The following is a 12,206-nucleotide window of genomic DNA, read 5'->3' on the forward strand; positions in this document are numbered from 1 at the left end:
TATTTGGATGAAGTGAATGCATGATTTAGAAAGAAAAATGATCACGAAATAGGCATGTGAGGGAAAATTCACTCATTTAGGCATTCAGCTAATGTCGAAATCCTACAATATACCAAGTGTGATATTGAGAGGCATCGAGGAACAAAATCCAGAAACACGGGTGCCCCATGGGGCTTACGTTCAAGCCAGAGGTAGAAGGGAGACCCACGATGAGTAAATGAATGGATTCTACATGAGGTGGTGATAAGTGTCTTGTAAAGATGAATGAATGACAAAAGAGAGATATCATTGAAGAAAGGATGGTCAAGGAAGCTTCTTTGATCACGTGGTATTTTAGTAGAGGCCTCGACAGAGGGAGGAGCCAGGCAGATCTCCTGAGGAAGAGCAGCAGAGAGGGGAGTGGGTGGAGGGGCTCCAGAGTGGGGGCTCGTTTGGGACAACCAAGGATCATGCTGCCGTAATTTCATCCCTGTTCCCCAGTCCTACCTCTAAGAACACAACCACGGTTCTATCTGTTGTGAGCTGCTAGCTGTAGCTGGCGCTCATGAGTTGGCAGGATAAGCAGGAGAAGGGGGATGGGGCGAGGGATGAGGTGAGCAAGGTAGTTGGGCAAGATTGTGGAAACCTTGAATGCCAGTGAGAAGGGCTTTGGGTTTTATTCAAGGTGAGATGAGAGGGTGATGGAAACATCTTCTGGGGCATCTTCTCACTCATGTTTGTTTTCTTTTGTTTTGTTTGCTTGTTTTTGCGGTACTGGGGATGGAACCCAGGGGCATTCTACCTCCAAGATACACCCCCAGCCCTATTATTTATTCTTTATTTGAAACAGAGTCTCACTGAGTTGCAGAGGGCCTCACTAAGTGGCTGAGGCTGGCTGTGAACCTGGATCCTCCTGTCTCAGCCTCCCAAGTACTGGGATTACAAGCGTGTGCTACCAGCCTGGCTCTCACTCATGTTTTTAAAGTTTGAATGTTTTCAACACTTACTCTGAAGGTGTATGAAGAATAAAACGAGGAAGTAAGTTGGAAGCAAGGAGTCCACAGAGAAGGATGCTGCCATATTTCAGTGGGAGTTGATACTAAATTTTATTAGTATGTAGCGGTGTGGACAGAAACAATTATTTGTCTTCGGGATATATTCAAGGATAGAGCCAACTGTATTTGCTGTTTGAATGGGCGTGGGTATGAGAGAAAAGGAAATATTAAGCATGGTTCCAGGAACTTTAGCTTTTCAGCCTGAGCAGATGGAAGAACGGAGTTAGGATTTTCTGAGATGGGGAAGATCAGATGGAAAACAGGTAACTGGGAGACCACTTAAGAATTTAGTTATGCACGTGCTAAGTGTGTGTGTGTGTGTGTGTGTGTGTGTGTGTGTGTGTGTGTTTTTTACTGGGGATTGAACCTATAAATATTCTACCTCTGACCCACACTCCCAGGCTTATCTATCTATCTATCTATCTATCTATCTATCTATCTATCTATCTATCATCTATCTATCTATCTATTATTTATTTATTTTTGCAGTACTGGGGATGGAACCCAGGGGCATTCTACCTCTGAGTTACAGCCACAGCCCCATTTTTTATTCTTTTTGGCTTGAAACAGGTCTCACTGAATTGCAAAGGGCCTCACTAAGTGGCTAAGGCTCTCTGTGAACCGTGATCCTCCTGTCTCAGCCTCCCAAATGCTGGGATTACAAGCGTGTGCCGGCACGCCCAGCTCCAGTCCTATTTTATTTTTATTTTGAAATAGGATCTCACTAAGTTGCAGAGGGCCTAGTTAAGTTGCAGAGGCTGGTGGTGAATTTATGATCCTCTTGTCTCAGCTTCCCAAGTAACGGTATTACGAGCATGCATCACCACGTCCAGCCATGCTAAGTGTGAGATGCCCACTTGACAACCAAATGCAGCTGCCAAGTGGACGGTTTGCTGTACGAGTCCAGAGTTCACTGGAGAGATCTAGCCCAGAGATAGAGTTCAAGTCTCCAGCCTGAGGGTAGTATTTGAGGCAATGGGCTAGAATAAGGTCAACTGGGAAGGGAGTGAAAGAGAAGCTGGCTGAGAACCGAGCCCAGGGCCAGAGGTCAGGAAGATGAAGAGGAACCTGCAGAGGAGGCCGAGACAGAGCAGCCACTGAGAAGGGAGGACAGCCTCCATGTTGGGCCAATAGAAAATTAAGGAGATGGGGCGATCAGTCCTGCTGAGTATTACTGAATAAGCCGAGAACTGAGAAGGTCCAAACTTTGGATTTGTCACATCAGGGTCATTGGTGTATTTGAAATTATGGACTGATTTGAGTAGATATTAAAGAAAAGGTAGCCGGGCGCAGTGGCCCATGCCGATAATCCCAGTACTTGAAAGGCTGAGACAGAAGGATCACAGGTTCAAGACCAGCTTGAGCAACTTAGTGACACTCTCAGCAACCCAGCAAAACCCTGTTTCAAAATAAATAAAAAAGACTTGGGGTATAGCTTAGAGGTAGAATGTCTTTGGGTTCAATCTCCAGTACCTGCCCCCCACCAAAGGAGATGTGGACTTAGTAAATATAGATGACTTTCACAGACTTTGTAGTAAGGGAGGTGGAGAAATAAAGTGGTGTTTAGTAAGGGATCTGGGGTTCAGGATTTTTTTTTGTGTGGTTGAACTCAGGGGTATTCTACCTCTAAGCTACACCTTCAGCCCTATTTTATTATTTTATTTTGAAACAGGGTCTCACTAAATTGCAGAGGGCTTCACTAAGTTGCTGAGGCTGAACTCCAACCTGAGATTCTCCTGTCTCAGCCCCCCAAGTACTACTAGGATTACAGGTGTGCACAACCACTCCTGGAGGCGTATAGAATTTTTAAAAATTGTGAAACATTTGTATGTCATTGATAATAATGATGTAATAGTAGGGAAAAAAAGATGAGGATAAGAGAGAAAATAAAGGACCATACAAATAGTGCTGTTGGGCAGAAGAGACAGGACTAAATCCAGGGTGTGGATGGAGTGCAGATGGAGCAGTTGATAGGAACATGGACAGTTTACCCAGCGTAACAGGGAGGACCGGCAAACACCTGCAGCGACATTAGTAGACTTGGTGGTGGCGGCCAAGTTCCATTTTATTCTAGTTGCATCATAAGGTCACATGGGTGCATTAAAAACAACAAGGAGAATATAAATTAAACCCTCTATTAAGATGTTACTATTCACCTGTGAGTGTGGGCAACATAAAAATACTGATGATATCATGTCGGGCGTGGTGGAGCACGCTTGTAATCCCCGCGCTTGGGAGGATCCCACAGGTTCGAAGCCAGCCTCAGCTACTTAGTGAGGCCCTTTGCAACTCAACGAGACCTTGTTTTAAAATAAAGAATAATAAAGCCAGGCATGGTGGCGCACGCTTGTAATCCTCGCTCTTGGGAGGCTGAGACAGGAGGATCGCACAGGTTAGAAGCCAGCCTCAGCTACTTAGTGAGGCCCTTTGCAACTCAACGAGACCTTGTTTTAAAATAAAGAATAATAAAGCCAGGCATGGTGGCGCACACTTGTAATCCTCGCTCTTGGGAGGCTGAGACAGGAGGATCGCACAGGTTCGAAGCCAGCCTCAGCTACTTAGTGAGGCTCTCAGCAACTTAGTGAGACCCTGTTTCAAAATAAAATAGAAAATAGGTCTGGGAGTATAGCCTGGAGGTAGAAAGCCCCTGGGTTCCACCCCCAGTACCACACACACACACACACACACACACACACACACACACACACACAGGACTGAGGGTGTAGCTCAGAGGTAGAATACCCCTGGGATCAATCTTCAGTACCACAAAAATCAATCAATCAATCAATCAATCAATCAATAAATAGTCTCCAGGCACACCCTTAGAAATGGGGCTGTGCCTCGTTCTTATCAGTAAAATGTGGGGAAGATGACACTGTGGCAGTTCCAAGGTGAGGCCTCATGTGATCTCAAAGATGCTGCCTTGACTCTTTTGGAACCTGGACCACCATGCTGAAGATAGTTTCCTTGAGTATAAGAAACCCCAGGAAAAGAGAGAGGCTCATCCACCTCAGCCCTGGCCCAGGCACCAGGGTCAAGGTGCCCGACATAAACACGGTCCTATTCCAATCCACCAGCTAACTTCAGTCCATGAGGTTAAGACAAGAGGATCCCACAGGTTCGAAGCCAGCCTCAGCTACTTAGTGAGGCTCTCAGCAACTTGGTGAGACCCTGTTTCCAAATAAAATAGAAAATAGGTCTGGGAGTATAGCCTGAAGGTAGAAAGCCTCTGGGTCCCACCCCCAGTACCACAATAAAAAGAAAAGAAAAATACTGATGATATCAAGTTCTGGCAAGGATGGGGAGCAACAGAAACACCCATATTCTGCTTATGGGATTATAAAATGGTGCAGCTACTTTGGGAAACAATTTGATAGTTTCTGACTACATGACCCACTCTAAATTATTGATTCTAGAGGAATGAAAACTTATATTCATGCCGAAACTGAGACTAAATGCTTATGACAGTTCTTTTCTACTAAGCAAAGACCCAAGCAATCCAAACATCTGTTAAGACAAAGGAAAAAATAAATTGGTATATCCATACAAGGGTCGACTATACTCTGCTTCAGTGGGATGTGGTTGATACACACCATTCTGTGGGTTGATCTCAAGGACGTGATGCCAGGGAAAGGGATCCGTTCTCAAATCTTACATGCTGTACTGTTGCTCTGAAATCACAATGTCAAGCAGAAAAGGTACTAATAATGGAAAGGAAGCCAGAGGTTGTTAGGAAAACAGTGAAAGAAATATATGTTGATTGAGGGGAATGTGAGTGATTTACCCGAGGTGACTGAAGTATTCCATGTTCATGTGTTAAACTCATGTAAGTGCCCATCTAATAAAAAAGGCAATTTTACTACATGTTAATTTTTTTTAAAGTCTTTCTCTGTAGAAGGGAAAACACATGGTGGGTAGCGTTTACTCCCGGTGAAGGTGGCTGTTAGGATGTCACCCTAGGCAGGACAGCCTCTAGGAGCCAGGATCGCCCCAGCTGGGTCCCTGGCTTTCCTGAGATCCTGCACATCATGTAATAACCTTAGATAGACACCTTTCTTGTTTTAAAATCATAAAAATACTAATACTTCAGCCCCCTCAAATTCTTGATGAGATTATTAATGGGGAAGGGATGGATTTTTATTTAAATTTTTTTCCTATGCTTTGCTTTACAGGCAATTCTTTTTTTGTTTGTTTGTATATGTGGTACTGGGGATTGAATCAAGAGAGATTCTACTTCTAAGCTACACCCCCAGCCTGATTTTATTTTATTTTATTTTTAAATTTTGAAACAGCGTCTCACTAAGTTGTGGAAGGCCTCACAAAGTTGCTGAGGCTGGTGGCAAACCTGCGATCCTCCTGTCTCAGCCTCCCAAGTACTGGAATGACAAGCTTGCATCATCACACCTGGCATACAGACAATTCTAATAAATAGCCAGGGATAAAAAAAAAACCCCACAAACCTCTGAGTTAATCAAGAAAGTAAAGATAAACTCAGGGAAAGTTCAGTGATGTTTTCATATTTATTTATTTATTTATTTATTTATTTATTTATTTTGCGGTATTGGGAATGGAACCCAGGTGCATTCTACCTCTGAGCTACACCCCCAGCCCTATTTTTTATTCTTTATTTGGAAACAGGGTCTCAATGAGTTGCAAAGGGCCTCACTAAGTAGTAGCTGAGGCTGTCTGCGAATCGCGATCCTCCTGTCTCAGCCTCCCGAATGCTGGGATTACAAGCATGCCCACCACACCCAGCTTCAGTGATGTTTTCCTAACAGAGGACAATAATCTACAAAAAGATGAGGGCAGGCACGGGTGTGGGGGCACCTGGGCATGGATGTGGCTGTGATGGGTCATCTGAAGTTGCCCCTAAAGGTCATGAAATTAGCCCTGATGGTCTTTAGGCAGAAATGGCAGAGAGTCTGTGGGTGTTGGGAAGCAGTGGGGGTCTTGACAGAAGACACAGAGCTTTATGGATCTTTCTCTAAGAGACTCTGACAGCTGTGCAGTTGGCAATGGAAGGACAGGGAACCCTCTATCAGTCTGGCTGGCACAGGATCCGAGGAAAGAGGGAATGTAGTATCCTACCCTTTCCCCAGTGACAGAGGGAGAGAGGTTATGGAAAAACCATGAATATGTGATCAGTACTGACACGATTAAATATGCACCATGAATATATTCATGCATTTAAGGAGCTTAAAGCTGCACCTCGTGTATAATAAGTGCTTAGTAAAGATTCGGGATGAGAGAATGAAAGGGATGTCTGAAAATACTTTCTTTCAGTGAATCAGTATAAGAATGATTCTGTCTTCGCTGGGTGTGGTGGCGCACACTTATAATCCCAGCACTTGGGAGGCTGAGACTGGAGGATCACAGCTTGCGGACAGCATCAGCTACTTAGTGAGGCCCTTTGCAACTCAGTGAGACTCTGTTTCAAAAATAAAGAATAAGAAAATAGGGCTGGGGGTGTAGCTCGGAGGTAGAATGCCCCTGGGTTCCATCCCCAGTACCGCAAAAAAAAAAAAAAAAAAAAAAAAAAAAAAAAAGGTTATATCGTAACAGATTTAATGAAATTGATAAAACTACCTCAATTATCCATCAGATCTATCTTCCTGGAGCCCCTGGAATCTGGGTGAGGTTCCATGACTGGGCACACTCCCAGGTAGTAAAGTTTGTAGAAGAAGTTTCTAGTAAATACAGTCCAGAAGACAAATGACCCAGAACACGTCTCTGGGTTCTGCATGGCTGAAAGCACAGGAAGGAACACTCTCCTGAGCCGAGACCTGGAGCTCGGGGCTCACTCTGCAGCCTGTGTCTCTCTGCCTCTCCCGTCCCTCCTCTGGACCGGGTCAGCCAAGGAGAGGTAACCTAAGTTAGAGCTGCTCTCAGCACTCCCATGAGCCGCTGTCTCATTCGTTTCCCAAGTCTCCAGTGTCCCAGGGGGGCAGCAATCCCAAGTGTGCCTCGGTTTGTCCACATCCTTGCTTCTAGACCAATCTGTCTCCGGGCGCCAGGTCCCAACCAGCTGTTTCTGCAACTCAACATCTTCCTCTTTTTGCTGCCAGGGCAGGAAGTGGGGAAATATCTGACCTTAGACTTAAAAGGAAGCCCAGAGAGTAATCACAAGCAAATGTAGGCTGACTGCTCGCCGGAGGATCCTGCCATGCCAGAGACCTCTGTTAGGGAGTGGAGTGAGGGAGCCCCCGGGCCAGTCAGCGAGGGCTGGGGGTCCAGTTGCTCAGTGGCTCCTCCTCACGATGCTTTTCTCTCGGACAAGAGAATGTCTTTTTTTTTTTTTTTTTTTTTTTTTTTGGTGGTACTGGGGTTCCTGGAAGCCCTTCTACCTCCGGGCTACGCTCCCAGACCTATTTTATATTTTTGAAACAGGGTCTCTTATGCCAGCGCGGCTGGCTTTGAACCTGCGCGATCCTCCTGTCTCCGCCTCCCAAGCGCGGGGATTACAAGCGTGCGCCACCACGCCCGGCGTAAGAGAATCTCTTTTGCTCGGAGGTTTAAGAATAGGATAAAGGTGTTTAATACTAGAGGAGTCGTCTTCTAGGATTCATCCAGGAAGCCCAAGAAAGCCACTCTAGTGGGGAAAGTCTGGCTAAGGATGACAGCCTGGTCTCTCATTTCTTTATTCAGTGCCCTTCCTTATTATTATACAAAGGGCTGTTACTAGAAATGCTAAATTTAGACATGAAAAACAAAGTAAGGTTTTCTAAATAGCAGGTGGAGATATTCACTCCTTTGCTATGAAGTTCCCAAGCTGGATCAAATTCTAAAGGCACAACTTCTTTTTATAGAGATACAGAGAAACATAAAGTGTTTGCAGAGACAAGATCCCCCTCATTTTCTCCCTGACCTTTATTAACCTCTTACTGAGTGCATGCTGGACACCACTATAGTGCTTTAAAGTGAATTAAGGCATTCAGTCATGTGAATATAATCATGGCTCCGCTGAAGACATTGTTGCAAAATAAAAGCATTGACAGACACCGAGGTCCACATGCTCATGCTTGCTCTCTCTCTCTCCCTCCATTTTTTATCCTCCCTTTTAAGATGAATTAAAATCCTTCCATTCTATCTTCTCATAAGATCATAAACTTCTAATTAATAAGGAGTTATCATAGATATCATTTTAAAACTTACTTATGCAATTCATACATTTTCCTGGCTTAGACAGTAAACTCTGTGTGAGCAAGAGTATATTTATACTTGCTCAAAACTGAATGGTCCTTATAAAGAATAGGCACCAGGCGTGGTGGCGCATGCTTGTAATCCCAGCATTTGGGAGGCTGAGACAGGAGGATCGCGGCTCGCGGACAGCCTCAGCTACTTAGTGAGGCCCTTCACAACTCAGTGAGACCCTGTTTCAAAGATAAAAAAAAAAAAAAAAGCTGGGCGTGGTGGCGCACACTTGTAATCCCCGCGCTTGGGAGGCTGAGACAGGAGGATCACACGGGTTTGAAGCCAGTCTCAGCTACTTAGTGAGGCTCTCAGCAACTTAGTGAGACCCTGTATCCAAATAAAATATTAAAAAAAGTCTGGGAGTATAGCCCGGAGGTAGAAAGCCTCTGGGTTCCACCCCCAGTACCACCCAAAACAAAACAAAACAAAACAAAAACTAAAAACTAGGGCTGGGGTGTAGCTCAGAGTTACAATGCCCCTGAGTTCATCCCCAGTACCACACACACACAAGAGTGAACAGAGAGAAGAGGCATAGGCAGAGAAGAAGTCCTTGGGGACAGGCAGAGACGCAGATGCAGGGTGGCTCCCCACCCAGGAAGTCAGTGTCAAGGACTTCAGCAGCCACCAGAGTCTGGGATGGGAACGAGGCCTGGAGCAGATTTCCCTGCGGAGGCCTCAGAGAGGACCAACCCTGTTGTCACTTGATTTCAGACTCCCAGCTTCATGAACTGTTATGTCTTTTTAGCTACTCACGTTGTGACAATCTGTCATGTCAGTCACAGAAAAAAAACAACATAGTAGATTATAAAACTGGACCGATAGCCGGGTGGAGTCGCGCGCTTATAATCCCCGCGCTTGGGAGGCAGAGACAGGAGGATCGCGCAGGTTCCAAGCCAGCCGCGTGCTAGCTTAGGAGACCCTGTTTCCAAATAAAAATGTAAAAATAGTCCTGGGAGTGTAGCCAGGAGGTAGAAGGGCTTCCAGGAACCCCAGTACCACCAAAAAAAAATTAATTAATTAATTAAATAAAATAAAACAGGACTGAAAATCAGTTGGAGAAGCTTCTGGCAGGTGGAGATATTAGAGGCCTCAGCCGCTGGCATGGAGGAGAGAAGTAAGTCTAAAAAGGAAGGAAGAGCCAGGCGTGGTGGCACACACTTGTAATCCCTGTGCTTGTGAGGCTGAGACAGGAGGATCGCACAGGTTCGAAGCCAGCCTCCGCTACTTAGTGAAGTTCTCAGCAACTTAGTGAGACCCTGTTTCAAAATAAAATATAAAATAGGTCTGAGAGTATAGCCCGGAGGTAGAAGGCCCCTGGATTTCATCCCTAGCACTACAAAAAAAAAAAAAAAAAAAAAAAGAAGAAGGGAGAAATCACCTTTGTGTTCCCACCCTGACCCTGCTATCCTAACAGCCAGCCCAGGCTGCGGAAGAAGACGGGTGCCCAGGGGTGCCTTTCGTCTGAGGTATGGAGAGGAGGGACTGCCAGTCCTTGGCCACCTCCAGGGGAACATGTGTGACTGGCTGGGCGCAGGCCAAGGAGGAGGGTGTTTGGCAATACACAGGCCCATAACGTGACCGAGGTGAGGGGCTGGTGGGGAGCCAGTGTCCTTCCACGTGGGGGAGCTGGGGACAGCGAACAGCTGGGGAAAGGAGAATGAGCGCAGAGGTGAGCCCGGCACTGTCCCCAGAGAGCCCCCCGCTGTCCAGATGGATGTCAAGGTCAGGCGTGGTGCGGAACAGCATCGGAGGCCAGCCAGCCAGCTGGGACTCTGGCAAGGGATCCCACACAGTGGGCGCCGAGTGCGGAGTCATGTGGCAGTGCCTCGTTGTTCTAAGAATTGTGTCTATTCTTGGCTGGAGCCTGGTAACCGGAGAAATGTGCCCCAGGATACGGTGCCCTGGGAGCCGAGGGCGGCGAGGAGGGCCTGGGTCTAAGAGGCCATTGAACGCTTCATTTCAAACATTTGCTGACTCTGAGCAGCTCCAGGCACCTGCCTCCCTAACCATACTTACTCTCTGTGTTTTTATTTCTTGGCTTGATTTTTTGCATCATTTACAAAGCTGTTTATAGGTTGTGTGTGTGTGTGTGTGTGTGTGTGTGTGTGTGTGAGTGTGTGTGTGTGTCTGTCTGTCTGTCTGTCTGTCTGTGTGTTTTACTGGGGATTGAACTCAGACGCATCGACCTCCAAACTACAGTCCTAGCCTTTTTTTTTTTTTTGGTTCTTGGAACTGAACCCAGGGACATTCTACCTCTGAGCTATACCCCTACCTCTATTTTTTTTTTTTTTTGCAGTACTGCGGTGGCTCAAAGGAGGCACCTGTGTTGCATACAATTTTTTAAATTTATTTTTTTCTTTTATAAAGCATTATATTTAGCCGGGCGTGGTGGCACACGCTTGTAATCTCCGTGCTTGGAAGGCAGAGACAGGAGGGTGGCACAGGTTCGAAGCAAGCCGTGCTGGCTTAAAGAGACCCTGTTTCAAAAAAAAATTATAAAAAAATAGGTCTGGGAGTGTAGCCCGGAGATAGAAGGGCTTCCACTAATATGTGTGTGTGTGTGTGTGTGTGTGTGTGTGTGTGTGTGTGTATGTATATGTATATATATATATATATATATATATATATATATATTCTAGAGTGGGGGGGATACTAGGGAATTGAACCCAGGGCATTCTATCTAAGCTTGTTGTGTACTATTAAATGAGTGACTTTCGTCTCTTTCTGGAAATAGAGGTACTTGTACACCCTGAGCCCGGGACCCTCCGTACCATCTGCCTTGGGTCATGGAAACAGCATGGCTCTGAATGCGTCTTTGATACATCAAAGAACCAAACCTGGCTCTCTGACAGATTGCACCTGCAGGAAGGAGAAGCCTCCTCTTCCTCAGTCCCTTGCCAGATGTCAAGGTGCTGGAGGAAGTCTCCTCTGCTCCAGGCCCTTGGCGACCAGGGGAGCCCTTGGGGTAACTGAGCGGGCAGCAATGGTAGCTTAAAGTGAAGACAAGGGTCAGCAAGGCCAGAGCTCAGTGGGCTGCTGCTGCTTCCTACCTCAGCCAGGGTGTCCCTGATGAAGGATGAGACCCAAGGAGCGACACACTGACCAGCCTTCAGGCAGTTCTCCTAGCACTGGGTGCCTGGAAAATTCTTTATCTTGTCCCAGGCCTCATTTTTTCATCATTCAAAATTCAATGGCTAATTACCATTTCATACCAACTTAAAAAAAATACTTTCTCTTAGCCGGGCATGGTGGCACACACTTGTAATCCCAGCATTTGAGGAGGCTGACATGGGAGGATCGCAGTTTGTGGATAGCCTTAGCTACTTAGTGAGGTCCTTGCAACTTAGTGAGACCCTGTTTCAAAATAAAGAATTAAAACATAGGGCTGGGGGTGTAGTTCAGAGGTAGAATGCCCTTGGGTTTTATCTCTAGTATCACACAAAAACAATTCTCATCACATTCTCCTATATTTAAAAGAAGATATACCTTACCTCCACATATATAAAGATTCATAATAAAGCTGGGTATAGTGGTACGTGCCTGTAATCCCAGTACTTGGGAGGCTGAAACAGGAGGATCATACATTCAAAGCTAGCCTCGGCAACTTAGTGAGGCCCTCAGCAACTTAGGAGACTCTGTTTCAAAATATAAAATAAAGCCGGGTGAGGTGGCACACGCTTGTAATCCCCGCGCTTGGGAGGTGGAGACAGGACGATCGCGCAGGTTCGAAGCCAGCCGCGCTGGCTTAAGAGACCCTGTTTTCAAAAATAAAATAGGTCTGGGAGTGTAGCCCGGAGAAGGGCTTCCAGGAACCCCAGTACATATATAATAAAATAGGGGCAATGTAGCGCAGAGGTAGAACATGCCTGGGTTCAATCCCCAGTACCACCAAAAAAAAAAAAAAATGAAAGTAAAAATAAAAAATCCCTTTAATGAAGTAACTCTTGAGCATATTTTTTAAAATCTTGTTTTCACCCCATA

This window comes from Muscardinus avellanarius, assembly GCF_963383645.1.
Source record: "Muscardinus avellanarius genome assembly, chromosome: 14".
Taxonomy (NCBI): Eukaryota; Metazoa; Chordata; class Mammalia; order Rodentia; family Gliridae; genus Muscardinus; species Muscardinus avellanarius.